General features: G+C 47.0%; 1 protein-coding gene across 2 annotated transcripts in view; it reads left to right on the top strand.

The window, feature by feature from the left end:
- FOXP1 (forkhead box P1) overlaps positions 1-15,675 on the top strand; it is a 392,435-nt gene that overhangs the window by 3,656 nt on the left and 373,104 nt on the right. Inside the window, exon 1 of one of the 2 annotated variants that reach the window (XM_052779070.1) lies at positions 6,285-6,973. The exons of the other annotated variant lie outside the window; for it this stretch is intronic. The gene's annotated coding sequence lies outside the window, so the exon portion shown is untranslated. Of the gene's footprint in view, positions 1-6,284; positions 6,974-15,675 lie in introns of those variants that run through there. 2 annotated transcript variants of the gene reach the window in all.

Here is a 15,675-nt window from a genome sequence, read left to right as displayed (position 1 = left end):
GTGGATCACCTTTTTTTAAGAGCTAAAATTTGCATTATCATCCTTGGTATGATATACTGTAAACATTTGTAGCTCCAGAGTTATTCCTGTTTCGCGGCATTGTAAAAATTAGGAAAAAGGATGGTAGTAAAAAGGCAAATTTATGGAATGCAGCTTAGCGTTTAGTATTTGTACTGCTTGTGGTCATTTATATTGAGAGATTGAACCAGATAATGTAATTCCTTTTGTGAAATATCTGTTCAGCATGTATTTGTATATCAAATGAAATAACATATGCACACACATATGTAAGATATGTATGTAAAATACAGTTATTTCTGCAAGGCTGTCCGGTTATTTATAGGGCGTAATGATACTTCTGTCATCTTAAATTTTCTCCGAGAAGCTTTAATAAATTTAAATAGATTATACGCTGTCAGAAAATAGTATAAATTTTGTTTACGATTCACTTGCTTTAAGGTACTTATACTAAAGAAGCTCATTTAACCCCAAGAATGAGTAGCATTAAGTGGTGAGAGGAGTCTGCTGAAGAGCTGCTACTGCCCTTTGCTCTTGTGATAATCTTAAATTACTACAATTTAATTGCAACTTCAAGGCACTGAGCTGAAATATTTTTATGCAGCTGAGGCAGGGCTGAAGAAGACGTAGCGCGATTTTCGCAGGTAGCTGGATTTCTCTTCGGAGGCGCAGCGTTCGTTCAGGCCTTTCCTGCCTTGCGGAGCGCATCCAGCACAGCATCGTGCCTGCGTCCGTGTGTGGGCACGGATGCGACCCCGGGAGGGAGCCTTGCCGGGGGGATTCCCACCTCGGTGGGAGCAGGATCAGGCCCTGCAGTAGGCAGGCAGCTCGGGTGCACGGGCGATTTTTTTTGTTTGCCGTTAGTATTTAAGCTTACGTTGGAATTAAATAGCGCGTTGTAACAATTCCTCAAATGAGCCTTGCTATCAAGTTGCTTCCCGGAGCTTTTCCCTGGGAGCCTCTGTTGCGAAGGCAGGGTGGGAAGGGGCTGGCAGCTGGAGGCAGAGACCAGGGGGTGGTGGGCAGCACAGGGGCACGGCTGGCACCCTGCTCTGAAAATACAACCCGCCGGCTCGTAGCTATGGCACGGTCCCCATGTCCCCAAAGGCGAGTTCAGGCTGCAGCCGGCCGCCCTGGCCGCGCAGGGCCTGATCCAGAGCACGCTGGCATCAACCGGGGCTTCTGCTGAAGTCGCTGCTTTTGGGTTTGGCTTTTGGTCCGTGTCACTAACTCGTATCACTGAAACTTTTTCTCCCCCCCCCCCCCCGCCCCCCATAGCAGCATGTTTTCCCACCTGGCGGGCGGTTCAGCGGAGATACGATATGCAATAGGAGCCAGAAGGCATTTGCAAAGCGGAATTTATAAACGTTGCGCGCTAGAGACCGGCAGCGTCTTTGCGACTGTTCTTAGAGGTCCTGGCAACCAAACTTTGCTGAAATGCTTAGAAAGGTATGGCCGGGCTCGGAGTCCTTGACTTCACGCCATTGAGGACACGCGTAAGTGCTCGGCCGTGCTAAAGCATGGCGGTGTTTGAGTCGTGACTTTGATTGTTTTTCTGTTGGCCAAATCCTTGTCAAATGTCTCGTTGCAATAAGAAACGAAAAAGATCTTGTGCTTGCTAGAACTGCTTGCTTTTGCACTGACAAAAACGCTGCTCACAGCCTGCTGCTCTCACAAACTACTGCGCCGTCTGTCTCCCGCGGCTCGCAGTGTATTGGGAATTGCAGCTACCGTGGGTAACAAGGTGATGCCAGTGTACACAGGGGGGGAAAAAGTAGGGTGGAATAAAGCATGCAGTCATTAGGGGAGAAACTTAATTGTGGGAGCTCTGTAGTCTTTTAATTTAAAAAAAGAAGTATTATATTTTGGGGCTGTAGTGGAATCAGCTGTTCTATTTTTAGGAGATCAGATATTTGCTGGTTGGGATGTCTGGAGTGTTTTAACATGTGCTCTTTTTTCTTACTTCAGCATTGGAGCTACCAAGTCAGAGAAGCTGCTGGCTCTGATCGCGTGCAGTCTTCTTTGCAAATATGCTCTAGGGTTTTGTCTTTCTATTCTCCTGGCACCGATCTCTTCCATGCATGCAAGTGAACAGGCTCATGTCTAATGGCTGTTTGTATGTGGCAAGTATCCAGAATAATCTTGATAACTTTTTGTTCAGCGCCATCCTGAAGACGAAGATAGTATTGTATGTAAAATGAGCAAAGAGAAGAGCGTGGGCAAAATCAGTTTCTCTCCAAGAAGCATCTGGTACCTGAGGAGGACTAAATAATTTTTCTCCTCTCGTTGACCCTTCCTGTGCTGTTTTTAAAACATCTCCATTTTAGTGCCTTGAAATTGCAATTAAGTTGTAGTAATTTAAGATTATTGCGAGAGTGCAAAGGGCAGTAGAAGCTCTTTAGAAGTCTCATCTCAACACTTAATGCTACTCAGTCAGGGGGTTAAATGAGTTTCCTCAATGTGAGTACTTAAAGTAACTAAATCGTAAACAAAATTTATACTATATTCTGACAACTAATAATCTATTTAAATTACATTAAAGTATGTGTGTGAAAATTTAATTAAAGACAGAAATACTGTCAAGCCCTGTAAATATCTTGACAGATCTACTGAAATGGAACCCATATCGTAAAATATTTACATATATCTGATAGGCTACAGTGTTTCGGGGAGTGCCATTCTGAAACTAACTGTGGGCTTTTTTCCTCCCAGTTTCCCGTTCAGTTGCAACAGTCTCGAAAAGCGACACAAATAAATACCCAGAATGTTTTATTTGGATGATTCTCCAGTGTATTGTTTACTGCTAATCGCGCTCTCTGTACAATACTTGTCACTGTCGTGTTTTTATTAGAAGTGCCTATTTCCTCAGTAAGTTAGTTTAGCAGGGCTGTTAATTGATAGCTACGCTGAAAATGCAGGCTCCTTGTGCAGCGGGATAATGTTGTGTATATCTGCAGCGTGGCAGCGCTGGATGTGCAATCTGTAAGACAACTTTCCGCTGGATGTCTGGCCCAGAGCACGGTGCTGCAGGGTCTCTTGCGCTTTTGTGACTGTTGATTTAATTCATTTTTTTCAGGTAGAAAGCGCTTATGACCCTTTTTTCCAAATTTTTGAAATACATATGGAAGCATTTCCCGGAGCGCTGGTATGCGCACTTGCTGCACAGGACCCTTCCTGCTGGTGCGGCCGCAGTGCCTCTCCTTTGTGGTACGTGGTCCAGGCTGCTTTCGAGATGAGGAACGTTTTGCCCTGGATAAAACCGGGTCTGGCTGAAACTTCAGCCGTACTTTGGTCCTTCTTAAAACCCGCCGGCTGGGATCCTGCAGGTGGCCAAAGGCAGGAGGTTTTGCCGGGACGGTGCAGGACGAGCTGTGCTTTCTCATCGCCCGGTCATGGGCTGGGGCAAACTCCTAGCTCTCCTTGCCTGGGGTGTACATCCCTGGAGCCGCAGGGTTGCCGGAGGAGAGTGAGGATTTGGGCGTGGAGAGAAGGATGGGGTGGGAGCATGGTGCTGTGGGTGCTGGGGAGCCCTGGCCGGGCCGGGCGCTCGGGTGCTGAGCACCGCCAGCCCGACAGAAGGTGGCACAGTTCGGCAGGTTGGCTGGAGCCTCTCACGGCATCGTTATTTTTCCCCTCTTTGCCAGACATTTCCTTTCACGTTGGATCCAAGTTTTAGCTGTACTTCCCAATCAGTCTTGTCATCTTGTTGCTAACAATTAGGGTCAAGTGTCTTTCCTTGGGCTCACCGCAGTCTTCGTGTTGGTGTCCCTCCGCCAGCTCCTAGGCTAAGCTGTTTGTTCATTAATTAGTAGATGGGCCATATTAACACATCAGTAAATCAGAGTAGTCAGACTTCCCAAGGCATCTCGGGAAACTCTCTCCAGTTTTATGTGACCGGACATGCACTATTGCTGATTTAGATAGCGGAGCCGATGATGCCAAAGTGTTGTTAAGAGAGAGATAAATAGAGAGAGCCCAGCAGTAAGCAGAATGTCATGTCTCTATTAAAAAGCTTGTGATAAAGGAAGATAAAACGGTGAGGGGGGATTGCTGGTGTGTTCAGAGCAGCCACTAAACATCTGATCGCAAAAATTGATTCCGAATTCCCCTTCCTGCAAAACCCTTGCCCGCAGAATTAGCGCCTGAGCCTGGGTTTGCTTGCAGCAAGCGGTGGAGCCCTGAAAGGACTTTTTGTTCTTTCCAAAAAGGCGGCCGGGGGGTTCTCGGGGATTCAGGAGCTGTCTGAGCCGGGATTCAAACATCCCTCCCCGATTCCCTTTGAAGCGGCTGCCCCCGTTCCGCAGCGACGCGGTGTTCCCGGGATGCTGATGAAGTTGTTCCAGGCTCGCGCCGGGGCTCGTTGCGCCATGCTGCCTCGTCCCTTGGTTTCCCTGGCCACCTGCGTTTCTGGTGGTTCCCGTTCGGAGGTCGGTCCTTGGCTTCACGGCAGAGTTACGATGATGCGGATATTTGTATATTTGAGTCTTTTTCTTGGCTGGGTGCAGAGGCTGCTCTGCAGAAGTGAAAAATGTAACTGATCATAAAGAAATGAGTGGTCGCAGCAGACGAGAGGGGAGCGGCATTTATTTTACCGGTTCTGTAATGAAACATGCAGTAAAACGTTAAATCATCACAGCCTTGTTTGCTGAAAGGATGTTAATCATTCCATTAAGAAGAATTAAGTAATTAACTGAGATTTCTTTAGGAACCAATGTCAGTTTTAAAAAGCATCTTCCTAGTGTTGTACAGTGAATGCAAAGTTTATGTTTCTCTTTCTGCCGCTGGAGAGCTGGGAGGTGAGTGTGAGCGGGACACTTCTTCCCAAGAAACTTCTGGGAATGCCAGGGGAGCAGAAATAGGGGGGTTTTTTTTGCAACTGAGATGTGCTATTCTAATAGTCTTTTGATTGCAAGGTTGTCTTTTATGACTTCTGTCAGCTGGGCCCGTTGCAAGCCCTATTTCAGGAGTAGTCTGTTTGGGATTAAGAAGTTAAAACCTTCTTGAAGTGTTCATCTCGGTGCTTGCATTTTTTTTTTTTTTTTTTAATAATAGCTTTTATGTTGTAATAGTAAGCTTGCTGGCAGTGAGTCATGAACTCTATCTTCCGTGAACCTCGTGACAAATTTTTGTTAGCCAGTCAGGCAGCTCGCTTAGCTCGTCCAGCCCAGTTCCCACGTTTTATACTTGCGCTGGAAAGAAAAATTCCATTAAAACCGATGGTGTAAATCCTCCTTTCCTCCTGTGGCTGAAATCCCCTTAAAAGCAGTGGCAGTGCAGGGGGCCGTGGGGCATCATGGAGAAGCTCCTGGCGTTGGGCTATTTTGGAGGATGTCGAAGCTGGATTCGGCCGTGAACGGCCAAGTCTGGGGGAGGATGCGACCGGCAAGGCTTTTGACGTTGGCTGATGCTCAGTGAGGTCAAAAGTGCATTTTGGAGAGGGCGTACATGCAGGTGGAGGAGCAGGTGGGCAGGGGAGAACAATGGCAATATTTTTCACCATTTTTGAAGGATCAGATTGAAGCCCCTGGACGGTGAGAGGTGCAGGGGCTGGGGAAGCATCTGTGTTAGCGCTTGTGCATCCTGTGCTCCCGAGCACGCTGCCTTTCATCCAGGGCTTGATCCGTTTTTTACCTCGACTGAGATTGCGGAATTTGGCATTAACCTCATCAAGTTGCTGCTGTTCTCCTATAACAGCCCCAACTTCTAATATCGCAGTTAGCGATGCTGAAACTACACTCAAACCGAAATTTTCTATGAGTGGTATGAATTCTGCCCAGCAAATAGCATAATACAGTGGCACCAATTGCATTAGTATTGATACTTTCAGCTTTCATAACTGCTCTGCTTCTCCAGTAGGGCTCCTTCAGACAGTATCATGCAAACTCTGTTGGTCAGTGTACTGTAAATGATTCCTCCCCCTCGGGTGAATTTCATAAATAGGTGTATTTCCATGTGTAGTATACAAGACAGCTAGATTTTCCTTTGGTTATGTGGCCTAAGCCCCAGATACCTCTGTCGAAATCATGGGAGCTTCCTTGGGTGGACTGAGTTTAAAAAAAAAAAAAAAAAAGAAAAAATCACTTTGGCTCAGAGAATAAAATCTTCAAATGTTCACGTGTGTAACGTATAATAAGAATCTATCTGGTTGTTCGTACAGAACATCATAGCCTCTATCTACCTTTGCAGACTTAGAGAGATTTTTCTCAGTAAGTTTTGCAATACTAATAATGTGTTAACAACTTTGGTAATTTATTTTAATCAGAGAGTTGTGTCAGGGGCCTCATCCTGTTTTGGTTGAATTAAATGAGCGCTGGGAGAAGGTGGCTCTGAAATAGCTTGTAGTAAATTGTTTTTGTTAGTTTTAAATGATGTGCGTCTGCATTGATGTTCAGATAATGTCTGTTAGGTTTGTAAAGCTCCTGAGCTGTACGTTTAGAAAAGTGAAAACGTATTTTTCAGTGATAAATTACTTGATACTTAAAAGGCTTTGAAAGAGGAATGTCCAAAGCATGCAGCATAATTATTGTTTGTACAGGTATTTTAAAGTTATTCTCTGCCTAACCCATCTGAGTTTTCTGAAGGCCAGTAATGTAAGGAATGGTGGTCTTACTCAGGAAACCTTTCTCATCTGTCATTTCAGTTACAGGATTTAACTGAGAATGGGAGAAATCCATCTTTTAGCTGATGTCTTACCATTTACATTTGTTCTGATTTTTTTTTTCTTCACTGCTATAAAAGCAGTATCTACAGTGCTCAAAAAAATACTGTTTCATAAAAGTTGAAAGGGAACATTACCTGTGAATTAAACTAAAATACCTTAAGCCTATCCAGCACATTCCTAGCATTAAACAGTCGGAGAAGACTAGGTATTTCCTATTTATTTTTCAGATTGGCTGGAATATGGTCTTTCCGGAAAATGGTCCTCAGACGGTTGAAGGGGAAATCTGATTTTTCAGTGAGTGCTTTGTATTTGCTGAGGAATTCTGATTGTGCAGAAGCGTGTTGCACGGAAATGGAAATTTATTAACTAGGATTTCTAGGGATTATAATAGATGCCATTAGATAGCGGCACACTCACAGAGAGGTAAACTAGTAAATCTGAACAAACTGAAAAATAGTAGCTATAGCCGTCTGGCTCTGTTATCAAACTTGCTGCATAAGCCAGAGTTTATGCACTGTGATAATGCTAATGACCAGCAGAGCCAATGATGCATGACTGGAGGAAATCAGTGGTATAATCGGAGAAAGTTATCAGGTTTTTGTCATTAAATATTAGTAATAAATAATACACTTCATTTTGAGTAGGTAGGACGTATTTAATTCTGATGTGGAGAGTTTCAATTTAATAAGGAGCATTGCTGAGTAAAATGATAATCTTTTGTAATTTAAAGGGAAAAATAAAAATGCATTTGTTTCAGCATAATCCCTGTCGGCCGCCGTCCACTGCTGTTTGTCTTTACTGGTGTCTGATAGCGAGGAATATCTTTGCAGCCATTTGACATGGCTGTTTATAGCAGGGTGTTTTATCTAAGTTATTAGTCTGTGCAACACGGAACTAATTACATGAGACCAGAATCAAAGGGGATCTGTTTAGTATAAACGAGGTATCTTCTTTCATGTTCTGCTTAAAAATGTGAATATTGCAGCAAATCTAAACTGTGTGCTCCAGGCAGCGGTTCCCCTAGAAGACAGTCCGCCTGTCCAGGCAGTAACAGAAGGGACGAGGACAAAAGAGACAGAGAAATCAGATCTTGTTTTGCAAGTTATCTTTCAAGTCAGTGGGAGAATAAGGAAGAGAAGTATAGCTTGAACTGAAGTAAGAGGGATATTAATAGTCTCTATAAAGGACAGTTTGCACCAGGAAAAAAAAAAAAAAATCTGGCTGGCTTTTTTTAGCGAAACAGGCTAACACCCAGTGTAAATCTGTGTCATTAACTGAAGCAGTGCGTGATTTTTAGAGCATTGCTTTTCCTCTTGTGAGCCTTTGCCTGTGGAGGCTCATCCCCTGGGCTAGAGGCAGATGTGGTACAGTATCTACCTTAGGGAGACTTCGCTTGCCAGCTGCAGGACCTCTGCCCGTGTCAGCCCGCGGCCCCGTTGAAGCAGATACTGCCAGTTTTGCCCAACGAGTGGCTTTGTAACGTGGCCAGGATCTTCCCACCACCCCTCGGAGTCGTGCTGGAACACTGAATCTCAGCTCAAGTTTCCAGAATTAGATGGTACAGTGAGTAAACACAGCGTACTTGCCAGTTCTCACATCCTCTTTTGCAGCGAGTATTGCAGCAAATCCTGCAAGTTTGACTCATCTCCGAAGTTCTTCACTGCTTTGAAGCAGATCTTGTCTGCCTTTTGAGAAAGAGCTGGAAGTCTGGCCGCACCTCCTGAGCACACAGTCCTTGTGTACATGAACACAGTATGCTTGAGTTGGCCTCTGCGTAAACTTGGGCAGCTCTGAGTAACTTTAGCTGGAGTTATGTGCCTGTATGTAAGGGTAAAATTTGGCCTGCAGTCATCCTTTATTGAAAGCTTTATGGAAATACTTTGTTCTCACTATGCACAAATATTTACATTCTGGTGGGAAGATTCTCCCCCCTCCATTTCTTTGGTGTTTTTTTTTTTCCTGCTCTATGTCATAAGCATAGGGAGGAGGGAGAAGATATTATGCATAATGCCCTGTCAGTTAAAAAATAATGTTCAGGTTTTCAACTGGTATTTCTCATAGGTCCAAAAGAAAAAAAAAATCTGTCTGTCCTGGAAGCACTGTCCACTTGTCCGATTGCAGCGAGCCACCCAGGGTAGGATGGGGATCCTGCTTAATGCTGTGTGTAAAATGGAAGGGGAAGGGCATACAGAGCAGAAAACTTTCCTAGGTAAATAAAAGTAGTGTCAGGTACAGCCCCCGTTTTAAGAACAGCATTTCTTAATGTTTCTGTTCATCGGCGTTGAATCACCTCCACATGTCAACCTCTGCATGGTGGATGCTCTCAGCAGATTGAGGAGGAGGACACATTGCTCTGCAAGTGCATTACAATGGTCCACACGTGTGCCGTGACTCAAGTGCGCTCACAACTTCATGACATGCATCAAATGAGAATTGTTTCCTTGGAAAGCCTTTCTCTCCTTTGTTTTTTTCTCAGATGAAGGCTGACGCTGCTTTCACAGACTATTTGACAGTGTGCTTGGTGCTGTATAGAATGAGGGCTTGGTTCACATTGCAGCTAAGTAGATTTAGGAGGCAGGTGCTGTGGGAACAGATCTGTCTCTTGTCCTTGGGTGCTTCCCATCGCGTTCCCTGTGCTTCAGCTGACTCCATCTGACCAGGAGGTGAGACCATGCGGGAAGCTAGACCAGCAGAAAACTAACTTGAGCAGGAAAACAATATTTTCTGCCAGTTGAGCATCCTCGTTGCACTCTTTGGAGGTCAGAGGAGGGACTGAGGGGGTCAGGGCCACCCCCTTGATAAACCTCTGGCCTTTTGGTTGGTTTCACTGCAGTGGGAAACCTGGGCTGAAGGCTTTGTGTCTGGACCCGCTCTTCTTCCTCTGGGCAGAGGAGTCCTCCTTGCCCAGCTGCCCTGGGGCATGCTCCCAGCAGTGCTGCTGATGGGCCCACCCTGCCAAAGCCAACGCAAGTATAGGTTTTCATTAATTGTTAATTTAATGGTGCTCCCTTGGGTACTAAAGGTGTTAATGTGCACATACTGAAAAGCCCGGCATCATGTTTTCTTTGGGTTTTTTTCTTCCCTGTTAGCGGTAGGTGATGAGCTGGTCCAGAGGCTGGATATTTTTGGTAAGGGCACTGAGAGATATCCAGGTTACTAGCTGCTGTTGTTTCTTGTTCCTTTTATAATACCTATCTACGTGATAAGCAAATACAGCTGCCCATAAAACTCGGCTAAAACTGCGTCCAGCCTGCTAGCTAACTTTTGAGTTACAGAACAGAAGTTGATAAGGAAATACGTGGCCAGAGCTCAGCGACGTCACGCGGGTTTACACCAAAAAGGGTCTGACCCGTAGCCGCTCTCCACTCACCGTTGTGCAAGGCGTACGTGTTGGATATGTCGTGGTGCGAAGGTGGCCGGCGCGGGGACAGCCATGCGGAGAGCCGCCGGCTCCGTCTGCGGCGGGGGCCGCCTGCGAGCCCAGGTGTTGGCACGGCCGGTTGTTAGCATGGCGCAGGCCTCGCTCGGGCTTATATTGGGGGTTTGATAAAGCTTTAAACGCAGTTTATGCTTTTATTGCCTCCGAAATGGGCGCAGGTGCGTGTTAGCAGGAAGCGAAACTGGAGGAGCCCCGAGGGAGCCTCGCTCGAGCCGTGCCAAGCAGATACGGCCCACGAGTGTTATCGCCTTCCCAATAACCTGGCGTGGCGTCGGCATTCACACGTGTCACGGGGATTACGGGGGTGAAGTCGCGCCGCGGTTTGGCAGGGACCTCATCCCTCTTCCAGGCGGTACGGGCAGGCTCTGTGCTCAGGGTTGGTCTCCCTCCCTGCGTGGGGGGGAAATCTTCTCACCCCTGAGAGCTCGCCTCGCCGACGGGAAGGGATCGGCAGAGTGTTTCGGGAGGGGTTAGCATCACCGAGCGGTGTTGCGGGGCGTCGCTGACTCTCTCTGAGCCTTGCTGTGGAACCGGCGTCCGCTGGTGCGGCGGGGTGAGGTTGGTCCGTGCCCCCGTGGGTTTTCCTTCAGAGCCGGTGGATGATTTTGGGGGAGGCTGGAAGCAGCAGGAACGTCGGCGGTGCGAGGAAAGGCCGGCTGCCCGCTGGACGGGGCTGCATCCGCCGTCGGATGCCCGAGGAGGCTGGCTGCGGTGAGCCTGGGGAAGCGAGACTGAGACCGGCACCCAGCTGCCCACCCTGGGGCCTCCCTGGTGTTGCAGAAAGTCGTCTGCCTTCTTCAGCTGACGGCCCCCTTAACTACCCCTTTTTGCATTGTCTTGTTGAGGAATTTGAATGTGCTGTCTGTGCAGTGAAGCATCAAAGCATTAACCCTCACTTTTAATTATTACCTTTATTTTTTGGAAGGGAGTAGCAGTCAGAATAAAATACTTTGTAGGAATAAAATACTTATTATCCACCTTTTCTTCCTTTTTGGTTTGCGCCCAACTTGAGTTGCCAGGTCTCCCCAGGGGTGCCTGATGTGCAGGTGAGCAGAGCTGCAGTCCTGAACCGCTTCTGTCCTCACCCCGTCTCTTCACCGAGTGCTGCGGCTTCATATTCTGCATGTGCAATTATACACACTCCTAACTATTGCCTACCTCGTGTTAGGGTTATTCGCTCTCTGTTCCTGTGTGTCAACACCACATCTGAATGGAGCCTTAATTGCTTTCCATGCTCCTGTATTTTTCCCTCTCCTCCTAGAGGAGTTGGAGGGTTTGCTGAAGGGAGAGCCCAAGGCAGTGCAGCTCTGCCAGGGTATGGGCTCTCCCGCTTACCAGGCTGCACACACAGCGAGTGCCTGGAAAAATGCCCTTCCAAGTCATTACGAATTAAGTGTCACAGACAGATGCAGAGATGAAGCTCTGTGAGGAGATCTATGACTTGATCCAAGAGTTATGTGATGTGCAAAGATGGAGAGAAAAGCAAACTCCTCATCCAAGACGTGGAGGCTGTTGGTGCTCCTGCCCCGGGGTGCTCCAGTGCAGTGATCCGAAGGCTGTGGAGATCGATCTCCACCGTCCCACCCGTGCCCCAGCCAGTGCCTGTCGCTGTTGTGCCATAGCCAGGAGACCCTGTGCAAGCTCTAATTGTGGTTGGCGAAGTTGCCAGTGGTTGTTAGCAGCTGAAGCTGGCTGTACAAGCAGTGAATTTCCCAGTAACTAGCTAGCAAGAAAATACCGTGGATCTGCATGTATTCCCCACACCTGGATGTGCCATGTTTGTTACCATCAAGGTAAGTGAGGTAAACCCAGAACAGTCTTTACGAGTGAACTCAATTTTTCTCCATTTTTTCAAAGCAAGCCAGCAGCAGGACCTCTGAAGGTGTAGCCCCCACAGGGTTCGTGGGTTAGAGGGGTTTTGGTAGGTGGCTTGGCGCTCTGCTGTGCGGCGGTGGCAGGGGGTCTCTGCCCACCCACCCACCTCGTGTACTGTGCTGGTGTGCTTGCACTGCGATAAGAGTTATTTCGTGGTACCCCATCAATAAATGAAGCGCTCTCCAGAGACCCTGAGCACGCTGCCTCACACCCCGCTGTCCTTGTTGGGGACTCTGCGTGCACTGAGTGCCACTGAATATATCTGTTACGTGAGTGGGAACGTGCAGGAGGAGACTGAGACTTCTGAATGGCAGAAATTAGTCTGAGGAGGAGAAATTAATAGGAGAAGGCAGATGCAGAAGTCTTGCATTCACACAGCTCGTTATCCCAACCTGCCTTCATGGCAAAGAAATGGGAGGAACCTCCATCGGCAGCTGGGATGTCCCAACGCCAAGAGCGTAGGGTACGTCTTCCAGTCTGCGCTAAAAAAAAAATAAAGAATTAGGCAGTAGTTTATTACCTCTTGGTTTTAAATAAGTGTAGTATTGAGCGCAAATTAAGAACAACCTTGAAACTGCACAGATTCATAAAACTGTACACTGGGATTTTAAAAATTACCTCCATTGGAATCCTGGAAGCATCTGTTACATAATTAATGCACTTAAAAATATATTCTATTTATGATTAATCCAGGACTGTAGTGTGTGCTAGTTAAATGTCTGGATCCCAGGGTGCAATGCGAGGAAAGAAATGCAGTTGTAATCTATTTGACGGTTATAGGAAAGGACATTTGCTACAAATAAATACATTTTCCTTAGTCTTTTTATTTGTCAGGGCCAAGCTTATGTCTGTTGTGCTGAGTTTGTTGACTGGTAAATGTTTTGAGATTTATGCTGATAATTTTGTAGACCTACTGGAAAAAATAACTCAAGAATAATTAGGGAGATTGACCATACAGTAATGTACCACAAGTGTGACAGCGTTACTGGGTTGATGATCTTGGGTGTGGTATATGCAATTAAAAGTGCTAAGGCTCAGTACCGTGAAGCTTTTCAAACACTCTCCGAGATACACAAATGCTTTAGGGGATGCATGTTTCCCAAAGGATAACTTGCCAAAGTTACTGGATGCCTTGGGTCTCCTCTCCAGAGACTGAGGAGGCTGAGACCTCCTGGGTGAGAGTGGTGGAGCAGGCACAGCAAGCACAAGTATGACTTGACAAACCTCAGCCTGCACAGTTTTTTTTATCAGGAAGGTTTCGGGGGCTCTGTAGCCTTGTTTTTTTGGAGACTTTTGAGTTGGCATCCAGCCACCGGGTCCTGGAACAGTTTCTGGCATCACATTTCCTCTGACAGATTTTTTTTTCTCTCTGCTCTCTGTTTCTGTTCCCTTTTTTCCCCTCCCCCTTCATCTGACCACTTGTCTCGTCAGGTTGGTGCAGGATCATGCTGTGTAAAACCCTTTTCTTCTTCCATCTTATTTTCATTACTGTTTTGTAAAAGCCTGCGAGCTGTTACGATTGCCCATCGCCCTGTTGTGTTGCAGGGTGGTGGTCCCATGTCGTGGTGGGCGGTGGGTCCTGCGTTTCCCTGCCCGCCTCGAGCTGGCTGAGCTTCTCAGCTGCAGCGGCGAGAGCTGCACGTGGTGTGGAAGCCTGCAAAAAGGTCCCTTTCCAAATGAATATTTTTTAAAATTGTCGTGTGTGTTGGCTCAGGAAGCATTTTGAGATTGAGCGCTGCAGGTCCTGTTGCACCTGGCCTATCCTATATCGCTGCTGGATTATTAAAGGAGTTACCTATATTGAAACCATACGTGCTCTTCAATGTACCAGCGTGCCGAGACACGGCACGGCGTGGAGGTTGGCACCTCTACCAGTTGGGCTCTGCCCTAGCGCCCTAGACCTGCAGGGGAGACAAGATGGGGATGCGGAGGAGAAAAAGTTGTCTCCCATTTGCCTTTGATGTCTCCGTGCCCGGCCGCGTGGTCTTTCGGTGCCGCACCCGCTATGGGTGCTGGAAGCATCATTGCAGATTGCCCATTGCAGAGACATGTGAGGCGTACGGCAGCCTGACTCTGCTCCGGCGTCCTCTCCCTGAGGCTGTCTGCGTTGCCAGTACTGGAAGCGAGTTACTAATGAACTCAGGTTTCCACTTACTATCGGTTGTCTTAAATTGTTTCTGCACTTGAGAGTCCCTGACGTCCCTTCAAAATGTAATGAGGGAGGAGCGAGCCTCGGTTTGTGAAAGACAGAGACGCTATAGCCTGTGTCGAGAAAACTCTTACCCGTGGACTGTGCTCTTGGCTCTGCCTCACCATTAATCTCGACGGAAGCATTACTTCTGACTTTTCCCACTGTATAATGCAAACCCTTGTTATCTTTGCAGTATAAAAGCGTACTCAGCATGGGCTTTTCCTTTAGTCCTGAAGAGAGATGGATGTTGAGATACGTGTGCGCCAGACTGTATTTCTAGCAAATTGGGACCAAAAAAAAAATTGATTACTATTGGTAACTTAATTTTCTGTAAACTAAAGAGCCCCAAAGAGAAACCCACTTCAAAAGCTCTTTGTTTCTTCCTTTTTTTTTTTTTTTAACAAAGGATATGTTCTAGCTGTATTTCAGTGGTCTAAGGTTTCAGCCACTTTCTTTGATACCGATTTGTGTGAAGGCAGTTGTGTCTGACAGAAGGAAATGATGAAATCTATGAATTAAAGCAAAGGATGAGAAGGGCAGTGGGTAGCTTGAAATGGAGATGTGTTTGGATCTAATGAGTGTTCCTGCGAGCGGACCCCGGTTCCTCTGCTCGTGCTGGGCCAGGTCAGGGACGTTTGGCAAGTTTAATGGATTGGGGTGGGTGGCTGATAAAAACAAAGAATAAGATTTTAGGGAAAAGCAGAATCTGGTGACTACAATAGTGCAAGTTTATTTTTAGAACTCGATTGCATTTGAGTCGCTAGCATTAGAAAAACTTCTTAGCTCGCATTATACTGCGAATTTCTTTATTTTTAAAGTGGAAATTTTGCAAGCTGACGTTTTGCAGCATGCGTAGTACGATTTGGCTGACAGCATTGTCTGGCAAAAGAAATAACCAAATTATTATTCAGTCATGGGTTTTTAACAGCCGCAAAGCAAGTGGATGTTAACTAAATGATGCAATTTATTCCCTTCCTGCTTATTGCCAGCTTGCCTATTACAGAGAGACTGCCAGCTTTAAATAAGTGGTACCCAGATGGTAGTCGCATGACGCCCACTTGGTTACAGAGCCTAAGCAGGGAATAACTCGGCAGCCACTACAAGCTGTGGGTCAATTGAGGGGGAATGCCTGTTGCTTCACAGTTTTGCATATGTAAATCTGTTAATGTTATGTCAGTATTGTGCGGTCTAAACACAAGCATTGCCTTTCTCTGGGGCCCAGATGAACTTGGATCGCCGCCCAGTTAATGAGGAGCCGAGTGCGGAGCGGCAGTCGGAGGCTGCCGCCGCCGTTCTCTTCCTCGGCGTGAACTCGCCGCATCCCGGATGCTCTCCTCCGGCAGCGCTGCCCGGGGCTGGCGAGGCCGCCCGGAGCGGCGGGGCGAACACCCCCTCTATTTTTAGCCCCGGCACGGAAGAGAGTCGGCTTGGCCCGGCTGACGTTTTCTTTCTGTCTGCCACACTTCTGCGCGCGCCTTCATCGACTGCAGA

The sequence above is a fragment of the Harpia harpyja genome, chromosome Z, assembly GCF_026419915.1.
Source record: "Harpia harpyja isolate bHarHar1 chromosome Z, bHarHar1 primary haplotype, whole genome shotgun sequence".
Lineage (NCBI taxonomy): Eukaryota > Metazoa > Chordata > Aves > Accipitriformes > Accipitridae > Harpia > Harpia harpyja.
This window is presented reverse-complemented; position numbering and strand designations above follow the sequence as displayed.